Source organism: Eulemur rufifrons, chromosome 18 (assembly GCF_041146395.1).
Source record: "Eulemur rufifrons isolate Redbay chromosome 18, OSU_ERuf_1, whole genome shotgun sequence".
In the NCBI taxonomy this organism is placed as follows: Eukaryota; Metazoa; Chordata; class Mammalia; order Primates; family Lemuridae; genus Eulemur; species Eulemur rufifrons.
In genome coordinates, this window is record NC_091000.1 from 64,833,523 (window position 1) to 64,847,514 (window position 13,992).

A 13,992-nucleotide genomic window follows, 5' to 3' on the forward strand; every position below is an offset into this window, starting at 1 on the left:
TGGTGCCTGGGATCTAGTGGTAATAACCATCATGATATTCGTGGCATAGTATTATCATCTACTATAACAAAACATTTTCCTGAACTCTTACTGTGTGCCAAGCACCATACTAAGTGCTCATACTAACTCCCTTTGCGGCGCGTTCTATTTTCATTCATATTTTACAGATGAGGGAATGAAGATTTGGGAAGGTTAAGTCATGAGCGCAAAGTGGTTAGTTAATTTCAAACTCCGGCGTCCAGGATATGCTGTCCAGGGAAAGAAACACATGCTAGGGCTTTTTGAATAGGGTTTTGCCTGTACCTGTGTCAGCACTAGAAATCAAGTTATCTCCCTGATATTCCCCTATGCTCCCCTAAAAAAGCATTTGTTTCTTATATTCTAGAAGGATATTGGGTAAAGTTGGCTGGGGTTTTTTTTTGTCTTTTGAAACAGGGCCTCACTCAGCTGCCCAAGCTGGAGTGCAGTGGTGCAATCATAGCTCACTGCAGCCTCGAACCACCTGGCTCAAGCAACCTTCCTGCCTCAGCCTCCCAAGCAGCTGGGACTCCAGGCATGAGCCACTATGCCCAGCCAGCATTGGCTGTGTTTTGAAGCATGTCATCAGAGCCTCCTTGGCTCCTTACCCTTTAGCAGGAAGCTCCTGCTGTTTGCCACGTGACTCTATCTCAGTGAGCTCTCTGCTGGCCTTAGGGAAAACTTGGGCCCATTTTGCTAATCCAATGAAGGACACCTGCTTAGAATGGGATTTTTTTTGGATTGTACCTGTGACTGAGTAGCTCTCCCTTCACCTATTCGTAAAGAAAAAGAATTCTTTCTAATATGTCTAAGACTACTAAAATTGCCTTGTAGACCCCGAACGCACATTCCTGAAATTGACACGCTTCCCAAGGTCTTGGGCAATGTCCTTGTTGCTGTGTTTAAGGGACACATCACTGTTCTCAGTATGTGAATTCTCAGCATCATTTGCACTGATTGCCATCTTCTGAATGAATCTATTGTCTTGGCTTCCTGGTCTCCTTCCTATCCCTCCAGGCCATGCTTTGCTTGTCTTGTCTGGGTGGGTGTTTTCCAAAGATACATTTATTCTCTTGTCCTGGGGCACTCTCGTTTTCAGAGATCTCATTCATTATCAGGGTTTCTGTTGTCAGCTCTGTGTGAATGGCTCCCCAGTCTCTATCTCCAGACTAGATCTTTCTTCTCAGGTGCAGAACTTGTGCCCAACTACTTTGTGTGGCTCTTAGCAGCCTCCAAGTCACAAGGCCCAACACCTAACTTTTCCTTTTCACCCCAAACCCTCTTCTTGTGCTCTTTCTCTGTGAAGGGTACCACTGGCCATGTTTGCCCAAGCAAGAGCCACCATCATCCCATCCTTCCCATTCTCTCTCCCAACAACCACTATTCCTCCAAGTCCATCCCATAACTACTTGGATTTTTTTCTTTCTCTCTATGCCATCACTGCTACCTCAGTTCATGATACCATGATTTCTTCCTTTCGTGAATTCTCCTTCCTGCCAACCCATGCAACTCTGATAATGTGACTGCCCTTCTTATTTTTTTTTTTAGATTTTTTTTTATTTCAGCATATTATGGGGGTACAAAAGTTTAGGTTACATATATTGCCCTTTCCCCCCTGCCCCCCGAATCAGAGCTTCAAGTGTGTCCATCTCCTAGACCGTGCGCATCACACTCATTATATATGTATACACCCATCCCCTCCCTGCCAATATCTGCCCGACACCCGATTAATGTTATTCCTAAATGTGCTCTTAGGTGATGATCAGAGAAACCAATTTGATGGAGAGTACATGTGGTGCTTATTTTTCCATTCTTGGGATACTTCACTTGGTAGAATGGGTTCCAGCTCTATCCAGGATAATACAACAGGTGCTAGATCACCATTATTTCTTATAGCTGAGTAGCACTCCATGATATACATATACCAGATTTATTAATCCACTCATGTATTGATGGGCACTTGGGTTGTTTCCACATCTTTGCAATTGTGAATTGTGCTGCTATAAACATTTGAGTGCAGATGTGACTCCCCTTCTTAAAACTCTCCAGTGGTTGCTGCTGCTCTTAGGATAAAGTTTAAATGATTTGATGTGGCTTCTCAGGCCCTATATAACATGGCCCCAGTCTTTGCTTTATTCCCTCACTTCATGCCCACACTTCTCCAATTTAGCATGCTACGTCTTGCCTATATAGTCTTCAGTGCATACTAATCCTTCCACCTGGACTATTCTCCCCTCTCCTCAACTGCTTCCAACTGGTTAATTCCTGCTTATCTTTTAGGTCTACAGCTCAGGCATCACTTAGATATGACCTGCTAACCTGGGCTGGCTGACCCTCCTCTCTGCTGCCTCCTCATCCCCTGCCCATTGGCACCGCATTCTTCTTGTGAGAGCATTTGACACTCTACATGAATTGGGTTTTGCCTGTATTGCCTAATAGGCTGAGCTTGGTGAGGGCAGGGACAGAACTATCTCATACCATTGTATCTTTAGAGCCTTGTACGTAGTAGGGTAGAGGCTCACATTAGTTATTTATGGCTGCATAACAAATTACCCTAAAACTTAGTGGCTTAAGACAAATAAACACTCCTCATTGGTATGGTGGTTAGCTAAAAAAAAAAAAAAAAAAAAAAAGGACAAACAAACATTTATGTTACAGTTTTTGTGGGTCAGGAATTTGGGAGCAGCTTGTCTGGGTGGTTCTCTCATGCAGCTGCAGTCATCCGAAGGTTTGACTGGGACTGGAGGTCCATTTTCCAGGATGGCTGCCCACCTGGCTTTTGGCAGGAGGCCTTAACTGTTTGCCACTGTGTGGGTCTCCCAAATGTCTGCTTGAGCGTCCTCAAGACACAGCAGCTGAATTCCCCTAGAAGGGGTGACCCACGAGAACGAGCAGAGAGGAAACTGCTGAGCCTTGCTTGTCCTAGTGTCACCTGGAGCATTATTTTGGCCACATTGGCAATGCTGAATTCATTAGGGGAGACCAAATACAGCTCATATTTAATGGGAGAGGAATTAGGCTCCCCCTTTTGAAAGACACAGTTATCAAAGAATTTGTGGACATATTTTAAAGCCACCACAGGACTTGTTGAATAAGTATTGAATGAATGCACTAAGATTCCTCCCCCCGCCAATTCATTGATCCAGCCAGGTATTTACTGAACACCTACTACTGTAGAATTTCCCCTCGGTAGAAGAAAGCTGAAAATTCCCCCAGGAGAGTGGAAAACATAGAAGGCGAGGTGGCACTGGTGTTTCTTCTTCTCAAACGTGTGAGTGATAAAGACCAAAGCGCCACTCTGCCCCGGCAGTCCTGTCACTGCTGCCCCGAGACCATCTCAGCTCCTGGTCTGACATCACCCGTCTCCATTGTCTGTTTCTCTCCTGCTACCCCAAGCTTTAATAACAGCTCTTTCTTGTTCTTGTTTTCTGCTACATATTTTGGAACCACTTTTTCTGATTATTGGTCTCACATCCCCAGGTTATCAGCTCTTGGAAGACAAAGCCGAGCTGTGTCATGTTTCCTGCAGAGCTCTGCACCCATGCCTCCCTGCGTGATGTTAACAGACCGTGTGGTGCCATCTCTCACGCGTACGAACGTGCGCTCTTAGTGGCAGTTGCGGTTTGGGTAGCACAGGGGGCTGCAGCTGCTGTCATTGCCCGGAGAGCTGGGGATCTACCCAGAGCCGTTCTCACGCCCGCCCCACTGCTATCCCACAGGCCCAGCGAAAAAGGTCAGAACCTTGACTTCACTTTTTGGTAGGTCACCGACCCCTGATACAGCCCTTTCTACTCTTTAAAGCTCCTTTGCAGAGATCGCCTCATTTCCTTCCCCAGCAGTCCCTGAGACGCAGGAAAGTCAGACTTGAAGTTTCTGGAAAATCAGAATGGAAGAGCTAGAAAGTATCTGCAGACCATTGTTTGGTTAAACATGTTCAGATCTTCCTCTATTTTATTCAGTGTGTTCGAACAAGCTAGTGGCAAGAAATCGAAGGTCTTGAGGCCAAGCCAGTCTCCTGACTTCTGGCCACCATGTGTTCCAGGGAGGCAGCGGGGCTCCCTATTAACAGTTGAGAACATGAGCTCTGCAGTGAGACTGTCTGGGTGCATGGCTTGCTTCTGCCATTTGCTAGACCCTTTAAGCCTCAGTTCCTCACCTGTAAAATGGGCATAATAATGACATCTGCCTATAGGATTGTTGTGAGGGCTAAAGGAGATAATCCATGCAGAGTTTGGCATGTGATAACTGCTCAATAAATATTAATGCATATTGTACTATCCCTGCCCATATTTTGTTGAGGGTAGGGTAGGAAAATAGAAAGGCTTCTCTATTACCCCATGCCAGCTGAGGATCTACATCTTTTCATGTTTGTATCCTAAATCAGCAACCTCCAATGTCTTTTTTTTTTTTTTTTTTTTTTTTAATACAATACACTTTTTGTTCCTCTGAGTAGAAAGCTTGCTAGGAGCAGTTGTGACAGTTGAAGATCAAGGTGGGGTGTGTGTGTGTGTGTGTGTGTGTCTATTTACTTGACATTTTGCAGAAAGTTCCTTGTCAGCTTTTGGTTTGTGAGACTGTGCCGGTAGAACTATTTCACTGTCATCAACTGATTGGAGCCTCTTGTGTACCTGCCCAACAAACAGAGAGAGGAAGAGAGGTATTATTGTATACTTTGCTTCACATAGGCAAAAACTTAGATTGGGGCATTTGATGCGTGAGTCATGGAGTGTAATGAATGGGGCACGTGCCCGTCAACTTTTTCGGTAAGAAGAGAAGGGGAAAGGAATTTTTTTTTTAGGCGAGTAGCAGCATCTGAGGAAGAAGCCACAGAAATAGGGCAACAATTCTCATGTTTGATGTTTCTTTTCCATGTTGTTTTCTATTTGATTTAATATATTCCCACCTCTGACAATATTTTTTTTTTTAAAAATTCAAGCCAATGAAGAATAACTTTTTTTTTTTTTTGAGAATTGAACTACATCACAGTTCCCTAGATGATGATGGAAATCATGGGGGTTACTCCAGTGAGGCCCGAGAACCCCCGAGTAAGTTCGTCTGCCAGGTGTTGACCGTTTCTCGTGACTGAGGGGTCTGTCCACGCCAACTCACCTGTTCTGTCACCCTCCTGGTACCCGCTCTAGTGCCTCATTATTTTTCAAAGCATTAGTGACTTTTTCTTTCTTTTAATTCTTCCAAAGGGAAATTTTCCCTTAGAAAATTCCCTTGTAGCTACTTTATTTGGCAAGGAAAAAGTCCCATTTTCTACACGACCCCAGTTGCTTAAATGTGTAGCCTAAGTTTCCTTTGATTTTCTTAGCCCCATGCAGAGAATTTAAGACAGAAACTTCAGCACAGATGATCAAGGCTAGAGAATGGAGAATTAACTACTGCCAGCCATTTTAGGGCACTAAAACTTGAGATGCAACACTTCTCACTCCCAACTCGTGAAATGAACAGTTGTGCTATCTGTAACTAGTTTTATTTTTGTCCTTTTAATGGGCTGAGCACCTTTACCTTGTTTATAAATGTATTGACACCATTCGCTTCAGGCCACGTGGCACTGTTTCCCTCCTTTTACTATTTATAGAATTTCCTTTTTCACAAAACTTTTAATAAAAACAAACTGTAGAAATAAACACATTAAAATTTGCTAAGCTGTCATCTAAAAAAAAAAAAAACCAAAAAACAGAAACTTCATATTACGTCCAAGGCAACAGATAGATTCTCTGTGGCGTAGACCTGAGAGGAAGGGGCTTGGTGGCTTCATTTCACCCCGAACCCAACTTTATTTTACTAAGGAAATGTGGAGATGGTGAGAGGAGGGTGGGGACAGTAATCCGTGTTCTGCTTTTAAAGTGCTGAGAGGCTCTTTTCTCCTCCTTCCCCTTTGTCCCTTCGTGTGGCCCTTCTTTTGCAATCCCATGTGCTCTTGCTCCCCAATGCCTCCCAGTGTCTGCAGCACGTTCCTTTCTGTCCAGAAAGGCCTGACGCTGAAGGCAAGGGCTGAGTCTGGAAAATCCACATGCACCGTCAGGGAGAAGCCCTTATTTTGGAAGTTCTGTTGGATCACTTCAGTTGTGTGCTCCTAGTTTCTGCCTCCCTTTAATTTTGTAAATTCTGGGTTCTAAATTGCAGAAGTCAGATCTATCTGTGTGAAAGCACAATGGAGAATGACGGATTTTAAGAGAGGAACAGCGTGATGCAGTGCCTAGAATTTGGGCTGGAGGACCTCACCACTCGCACGCAATGCCTGGTAACTGTGAACAGGGGCGCTTGCGCATGACTTGCCTCTCCTTACCAGGGGTGGGGTGGGGGGATGCTCATTTCAACAGTTTACAGAGTGTTAGTTTCAGTGTGCACCCTTAAAAGGATTTTCATGTCTTGATTTTTCTGCTCTGCACTCGATGGCCTTCCCTTTTACTTTCCGCCCCATATTGCCACTGCAGGCTCTTCATTTTTCAGACTCGGCAGCAAGGGAGGAAGAGCATGCATAGCCAAGAGGGACAGGGAAAATATTGGCCCAGAGGGCTTAGAATTCAGGGTCAAGTTGTCATTTCTTTCTTTTTTATTTTTGAGACAGGGTCTTGCTCTGTTGCCCAGGCTGGATTATAGTGACGTCATCACAGCTCACTGCAACCTCAACCTCCTGGACTCAAGCAATCCTCCTGTTTCAGCCTCCCGAGCAGCTGGGACTATAGGCACGTGCCACCACACCTGGCTAATTTTTTGTAGAGATGGGGTCTGACTATATTGCTCAGTCTGGTCTTGAACTCCTGGCCTCAAGCAATGCTTCCACCTCGGCCTCCCAAAGTGCTAGATTACATGCATGAACCACCAGCCGTGGCCCAAGGTTGCATTTCTCATCCTTCACTGACAGGCAATATCAAAGCTCTGTGGGGGGAACACTTTGCATCATTATGTGCAAAAATGTGGACTGCCTTAGCAACAAAGCCCTGGCATGCAAACTCATCACCCTGTGATGTGTTCACACCTCAGTCTGCACGGTGTATTAGAAAGAAAGGGGGTGCCTCTTTCAAGAAATTTGTGACCAGCCTGTCATTCCCAAGGACCAGAGAATGAATAACAAGGGAAATGGCACAAAATGGAATTGGAACCCGCAGGCCAAATGCAGAACAATGACACCTTGACACAGATACATGTGGGTCAAACACATTTACACCCGAGTGGGCTATTTTAACAAAAGCAAAGAAACTTTAACACCAGCAGAATCTTGAAGAAGACATCTTCCTTACTTTTCAGTGATTGCTGCTTTTATGCTTTGTGTTTGTGTGCATGCTTTCCCTTGATGAACTCATCTTTGCAGGGTGTGTTCATTCCGTGGGCATGGATAAAATGCTTTACGAGAAAATCTCCTTAGGGCTGGGGTTGGAAGGTCATGGGCCTTAGAACCATCAGGACCTGAACTAGACCTCTGCCACTCACATTAGCTATGTGATGTTCCATATATTTCTTGACCTCTGGGAACCTCTGTTCCTGAATTTTTTCAAAGCTAAATGTGTGATTTCTTGTGTTTAAGATCAATCCATAAGACAAGTTCCCTAGTTTTTGAAATGAGACCAACATTATCTTCCTTCCGAGATTGTCCTAGTGAGTGAGTGAGAGAGTAGGGAGTGACACCGCCAGAGTCTTGGCTGCTGGCAGTTCCCTTTCTCTTTGTGTTTGTTGTGCCTGGGCTGCGGGTGGGCTCCATTTTATGTAATAAAAGCTTGCACACAGACTAAATTTCTTGTGAAGACTTTAGAGGAATTCTGAAACTACTAATAAATTACTTGACAAAGTAAAGATAAATTCATAAGACCAACAATTTCTTTGGTTCTTATTTCTTTTATCTATTACACGGCAAGAAATACAGGTAAAGAAAAAGATCCTGCTATCAGCAGTTCCCCGCCTGTCAGATTGAACCACCTGAAATTGCCATTTTTGTAGGACAAACCCAGTGGACTGTTGGCGGTTTCCTATGGTTGGAGTTGGGGGTGGAAGGGAGGAGGGAGAGATTTAGCTCTGGGTAGGCCCCTGAGTACAGTACCACTTGGCGGGGACTCCGGCACACTCCTGTGTTCTCGGGCTCTGAGCTGCTTGCTCTCACTGACTTTCTGCCCCATCCTTTTCTTTTCAGGGTTACAGCACAGCCCTGGGGATGGGACCCTCAGCCCTGTGGCATTGACCTTGGCCTGTCCTCCAGCCAGCTCCAGCTCCTCCTCCCTCTGGACTGTCTTTGGGAAAACAAGGCTCCTGGTTGGATTTGGCCCCAGAATTCTTTCCTCAGCCTTTCACTCCCCAATTTGGGTATGTGGCATGCCATTTTAGGTGGAGAGGACATCATGTGCAAATGTAAGGGGCCGGGGATTGGGACATGGCCTGTGGTCCCGCTGGGCAACAGTGCAGGGCTGAGGAGAGGCCTCCTGGGGGTCTCTCACTCACTACAGGGGCTGCCCTGGGGCGCTTGCTCTTCCTGCCTGGTGAGACGCCATGTTGCCTGCGGTGGGCCTCCACTGTGCTGACTGCACTTCCCCTCTCCCATGACTGTGCTTGCTGTTCCCATCTTCCTCCTCCCTACAGGGGCTCCTTCCCTCCCAGCCACTGCAGTAAGCCTGCGCCCCTGGAGCCTGCCCCACCCTCCTGTGGGCAGAATGCCTGCCCGCTGCAGTGAGCCTCACAGTCCCAGGGCCACCCCAAAGAGGACATCCACAGGGAGCCATGGAGACATGGGGAGAGAGCAGACCGGCTGTCCATTCACTCACTCATCACGCACTTACTGAGCTCCTCTCTGGGGCGAGTGCTGGGGGTTGCGATGGGAAGAGCTCAGTCTAGGGGGCTGCTTGGTCTGTGAGCAAACAGTCCCGTACAGCACACTGAGCACCCAGAGACAGATGCACATAGATAAGGGGAATGGAGAGGCCACGCTCCTGTGAGAAGGGGGATCTGGAGGACTGAGAAGGGAATTCATTTGTTGTTTCACAGAGCGATTATTATTTTTTTTTTTTGGAATATGCTGGGAAATTATTTTACTTTTTCTAATTATGAAAGTAATAACATTGCAAAACATTTAGAAAGCATAAAAAGGTATAAAACAGAAACAAATATCACTTGCAATCTCATTGTCATTAACATTTTGGTGTTCTCCTTTTTGGTTTCAGCCTGGATTCAAGAGGGGTCATTTCAACTGGTCTTTGAAGGATGAGTAAGAGTTTACTGGGCTAATCAAAAATGGAAAGGCCTTCCAGAAAGAGGAAATGACATGTGCGCAGGCCCGGAGATGTGAAAGTGCGTGGGCATGGTTTGCAAAGTCTGATGAGAAAAGGACAGGAAGGCCAGAGTCAGGAAGCAGATATAGGTTGAGCCCCTATTTTGTGCTAGGCAGTGAACCAGGCACTGGGGGCACAATGATAAGCAAAGCCAGAAAAAGTCCTGCCCTTTTGGGGTTCAATGTCTTTAGGGGAGACAGATATAGATGAAATAAGCATACAAATAAATGAACACTTAACACCTAGGAGTGAGGAAGTGTGAATAGAGCTTGTGACAAGGTACCCAGCTGGGCTGGGGGCAGAGGAAGGATTGGGGGAAAGGAGAGTGTCATTTGAATTGAGAGTTGAAGAATGAACTGAGTCAGCCAGCAAAGCGGGTGACTAGAGAGCATTTCAGGGGGAGAAGTCGCTGGTGAGACTCCGTGGTGGAGGGAGAACTGTGCACGGCGAGAGCTGTGGCTGGAGCACAGGGCGGCAGAGATCGGCTAAGGCCACACCCCAGGCCAGGATAAAGATCTGTTTAGCCTTTATCCTAAGAATGATGGGAATCCAAGGTCGGGTTTTAAGCCAGGGAACGTGGTGGGTGCAGGGGCTGGTGGTGCAATCAGATTTGAATTGTGAAAAGGCCTCTCTGGCAGCAGCGTAGAGGATCACAGAGGACAAGCCTGGAGGCAGGAACACAGTATTTATCTATTTATACCAGCATGAGATCCTCCTGTATGTATTGTTCTGCAACTTGCCTTTTCTTTTAAACTTATAATATCAGATTGATCTATCTTATTCAATTTAACAATTCCACCCAATATTCCATAGTATAGATGTACATAGTCTATGTAAACATTCGCTGTTTATTTGGCCATTTCTATGTTGTTACCAATTTTTTATTTGCACCAACTCTGCTGGCAAGAACATTCTCGAGCAGGGGGTGGCAGGTGGGATTCTGAGATTACCCTAAGATTCCCATCCCCCCAGTGCACTTGCCCTGTGTTAACCTCTCCCCTTGAGTGTGGGCAGGACCGCAGACTAGGATGATATACAACCCGGTGATTGGATTGACTGACTTGGATTATGCTGGGTGGGCCTGGCCTAATCAGGGGATCCCTTAAAAGAGGATCCCTGAAGGGAGGGATTTGAGGTGCAGGGAGGCACAGGAAGGAGGTCATGTGGCAAGGTCACGTGCCTCCCAGGACATGATAGTGAGCTCTAGTTGGTGGAGTGGGCCTTTCTGACAGGTAGGAAGAAAATGGGGACCCACCCTCATACAATCACGAGAAAATGAATTCTGCCAGCAAGTGGAAGGAGCTCGGAGGCAGCTTTTTCCCTTGTCCAACCTCCTGATGAAAATGCACTGGCTGTCACCTTGACTTCAATCTTGTGAGATCCCCGGCAGGGGACTCAACTAAAATGTGCCTGACTCTTAACCCTCAGAAGCTGTGAGGTGACAATTTTGTGTTGCCTTAAGCTGCTGTTTGTGGTAATTTGCAATAGAAAACTAATACCATGACCGTTTGAATACATTTTCCAGTATTTCTCTAGGATCGACATAGAGAAGTGGATTTGCAGGAGGTCAAAGGCATGCACTTTAAATTTTTAATAAGTATTTTCAAATTGTTCCCTAAAATGATATTGTACCGATTAACACTCCTACCAGGGAGAATGAAAGTATCTATTTTCCCATACTAGCACTGACACTGATTATTGTAAGTTTTTTCAAATTTTGTTAATCTGATGGGTAAACAATGGTGTCCTAGCTTTGTTTAAATTTTTGCTTCCCTCAATATTATTGAAGGTAAGTTTCTTTGAATATCTTTCGACTTGTCATCATCTATTGATCATCATCTAACTATGCTTGCCTGCTCGTATCTTTGGCTTTTTACTGTATTAAGTTGTTTGTCCTTTTCCTCTGTGGAAAAAAAAGTATATAAAGGTTGTGGCACATGCTAAGTGCTTGATAAATGCTAGTGAACATTATCAACATCATTGTCATTGTTGCTGATTTATAGAATTAAAAACATGAATATTCTTTTAATCCTTTGTAACAATTGTCACATGTTTTATTTCAGTCTGATTTTATGTGAAATATCTGTTTTAATTTTTTTGTGTTTTATTGTTGCTTATTGTTTTGTTATCTTTCCTAACCACTTAGACCACCAGGGAAATATGCTGGTTTTTAAATGTTGGCCAAAAATTCAGCGAATTAAAATGAATCAATAGAGAAACAGAGTGGGTCAAACAAAGCTGAAATGCTATTTCTGCTACCCCCTCCCTCTCTCCCTCCCTCCCTTGCTCCTTCCTTCCTTCCTTCCATTTTGTTATCCTTATCCATTTTGTAGTACATGATGTTTGCCCCTATGAAATGAGTGGATATTTTCCTATGCCTGGAAACAGTTCATAAGGAAGAAGTATCTGTTCTTTGAGGGATTGGAAGAATGTACCAGTAAGGCCTCTCTGCCGCTGATGCTCTTTTCTGAGGGGGAAAGATATATTTTTGGCTATCTTTTAAATTCTTTATCTGGCCATTAGCTGGGTCTCTGGTTTTCTACCTTTTTTCAAAGTCAATTTTTGACATTTATATTGTCCTAAAAATTACCCTTTTCATCTAGAGTTACATATGTATGGGTCTGAAAATATAAATGAGGTTCTCTAATAGTTTCTGAATTTTTACTGTGTCTGTAGTTATACCTCTTTTGTCATTCTGAATGTAATTCCTTTGTAAAATGATATTTTATCTATTTGTTAGTGAGTAGGTTATATATACGTGATACAAAATTCAACAAGCACACGGGGCTGATAGTGAAAAATATATATGCAGGGACACCCCTGGCCCCAGCTGTCAAGTTCCCCTTCCCAGAAGCAACAACTGTAATTTGTTGCTTGTGCAACTGCCACCACAATCAATTTTAGAACATTTTCATCATCCCTAAAAGAAACCCCATACCCCTTGGTTGTCACTCTCCATTTTCCCCCTGCCTCCTCCAGCCCTAGGCACCAATAATCTAGTTTTTGTTTCTAGATTTGCCTATTCTGAATATGCCTGTAAAAGGTAGCACAAACATGTGGTCTTTGTGGTTAGCTGCTTTCACTTAGCATGATGTTTTTAAGGTTCATCCTTCTTGTGACATATATGAGTACTTTATTTTCTATTGCCAAAGAATATTTCATTGTATGGATATACTACATTTTGCTTATTCATTACTGAATTGATGGATATTTGGGTTGTTTCCACTTTATGGCTATTATGAACAATGCTGCTGTGAACATTCTTGTACAACTTTTTGTGTGAATATATGTTTTATTTTCCTAAGAGTTGAATTTGCTGGGTCATGTAACATTGTAAGGAACTGCCAACTCTTTTCCAAAGCAATTGCACCATTTTACATTTCCACCAGCAACATACGGGGTTCCATTTTCTCCACATCCTCTCTAACGCTTGTTAGTTTTTTTTTTATTATAGCCATGCTAGTGGCTGTGAAGTGGATTCTCATTGTGGTTTTGATTTGCATTTCCCTATTGACTCATGATGTTGAGCATCTTTTCATGTGCTTATTGGCCATTTATGTATCTTCTCTGGAGATGTGTATGTTCAAACCCTTTGCCCATTTTTCAGTTAGTCTATTTGCCTTTCTATTGTTGCATATTGTTGCTTTCCTTGGGAATAAATTCTTTCTTTTTAATTTTTTTCCTTTTTTTTTTTTTTTTTTGTGACAGAGTCTCTGTTGCCTGGGCTAGAGTGCCGTGGCGTCAGCCTAGCTCACAGGAACCTCAAACTCCTGGGCTCAAGCGATCCTCCTGCCTCAGCCTCCCGAGTAGCTGGGACTATAGGCATGTGCCACCATGCCCGGCTAATTTTTTGTTGTTGTTGTTGTTGAGACAGAGTCTCACTTTGTTGCCCAGGCTAGAGTGAGTGCCGTGGCGTCAGCTTAGCTCACAGCAACCTCAGACTCCTCGGCTTAAGCGATCCTACTGCCTCAGCCTCCCGAGTAGCTGGGACTACAGGCATGCGCCACTATGCCCGGCTAATTTTTTCTATATAGATTTTTAGTTGTCCATATAATGTCTTTCTATTTTTAGTAGAGACGGGGTCTCGCTCTTGCTCAGGCTGGTCTCAAACTCCTGACCTCGAGTGATCCACCCGCCTCGGCCTCCCAGAGTGCTAGGATTACAGGCGTGAGCCACCGCGCCCAGCCCCGGCTAATTTTTTCTATGTATATTTTTAGTTGTCCAGCTAATTTCTTTCTATATTTTTTTTAGTAGAGACAGGGTCTCGCTCTTGCTCGGGGTGGTCTCGAACTCCTGAGCTCAAGCGATCCTCCCACCTCGGCCTCCCAGAGTGCTAGGATTACAGGCGTGAGCCACCGTGTCCAGCCGGCTTTTTCATTCTTTCTGCACATTAGTTACTGAGCCCTTTTGTTACAAAGACGTGAATCTTTCTTCAGCACAGGGAAATATTCTTCCATAATTTCTTTATTCCTGTCCCAAGTCCTCTGTCCCGCCCTCCTGGAATCCCTACAAGACAGCTGCTAACTCACAGATCTCTCTTCCATGCCTCTTAATTTTTAGCTCACATTTTAAATCTCTTTGATCTTTTGAGCTTTGGCGGGGAGAGTTAGCCCAGTCTTCCATTTGATGGGTTCACTCTTCAAGGGCACCCACTGTGGTTCATCCCCTCAGCTGAGTTCTCGCAATTCCATCTTCAATTTCCGATCAT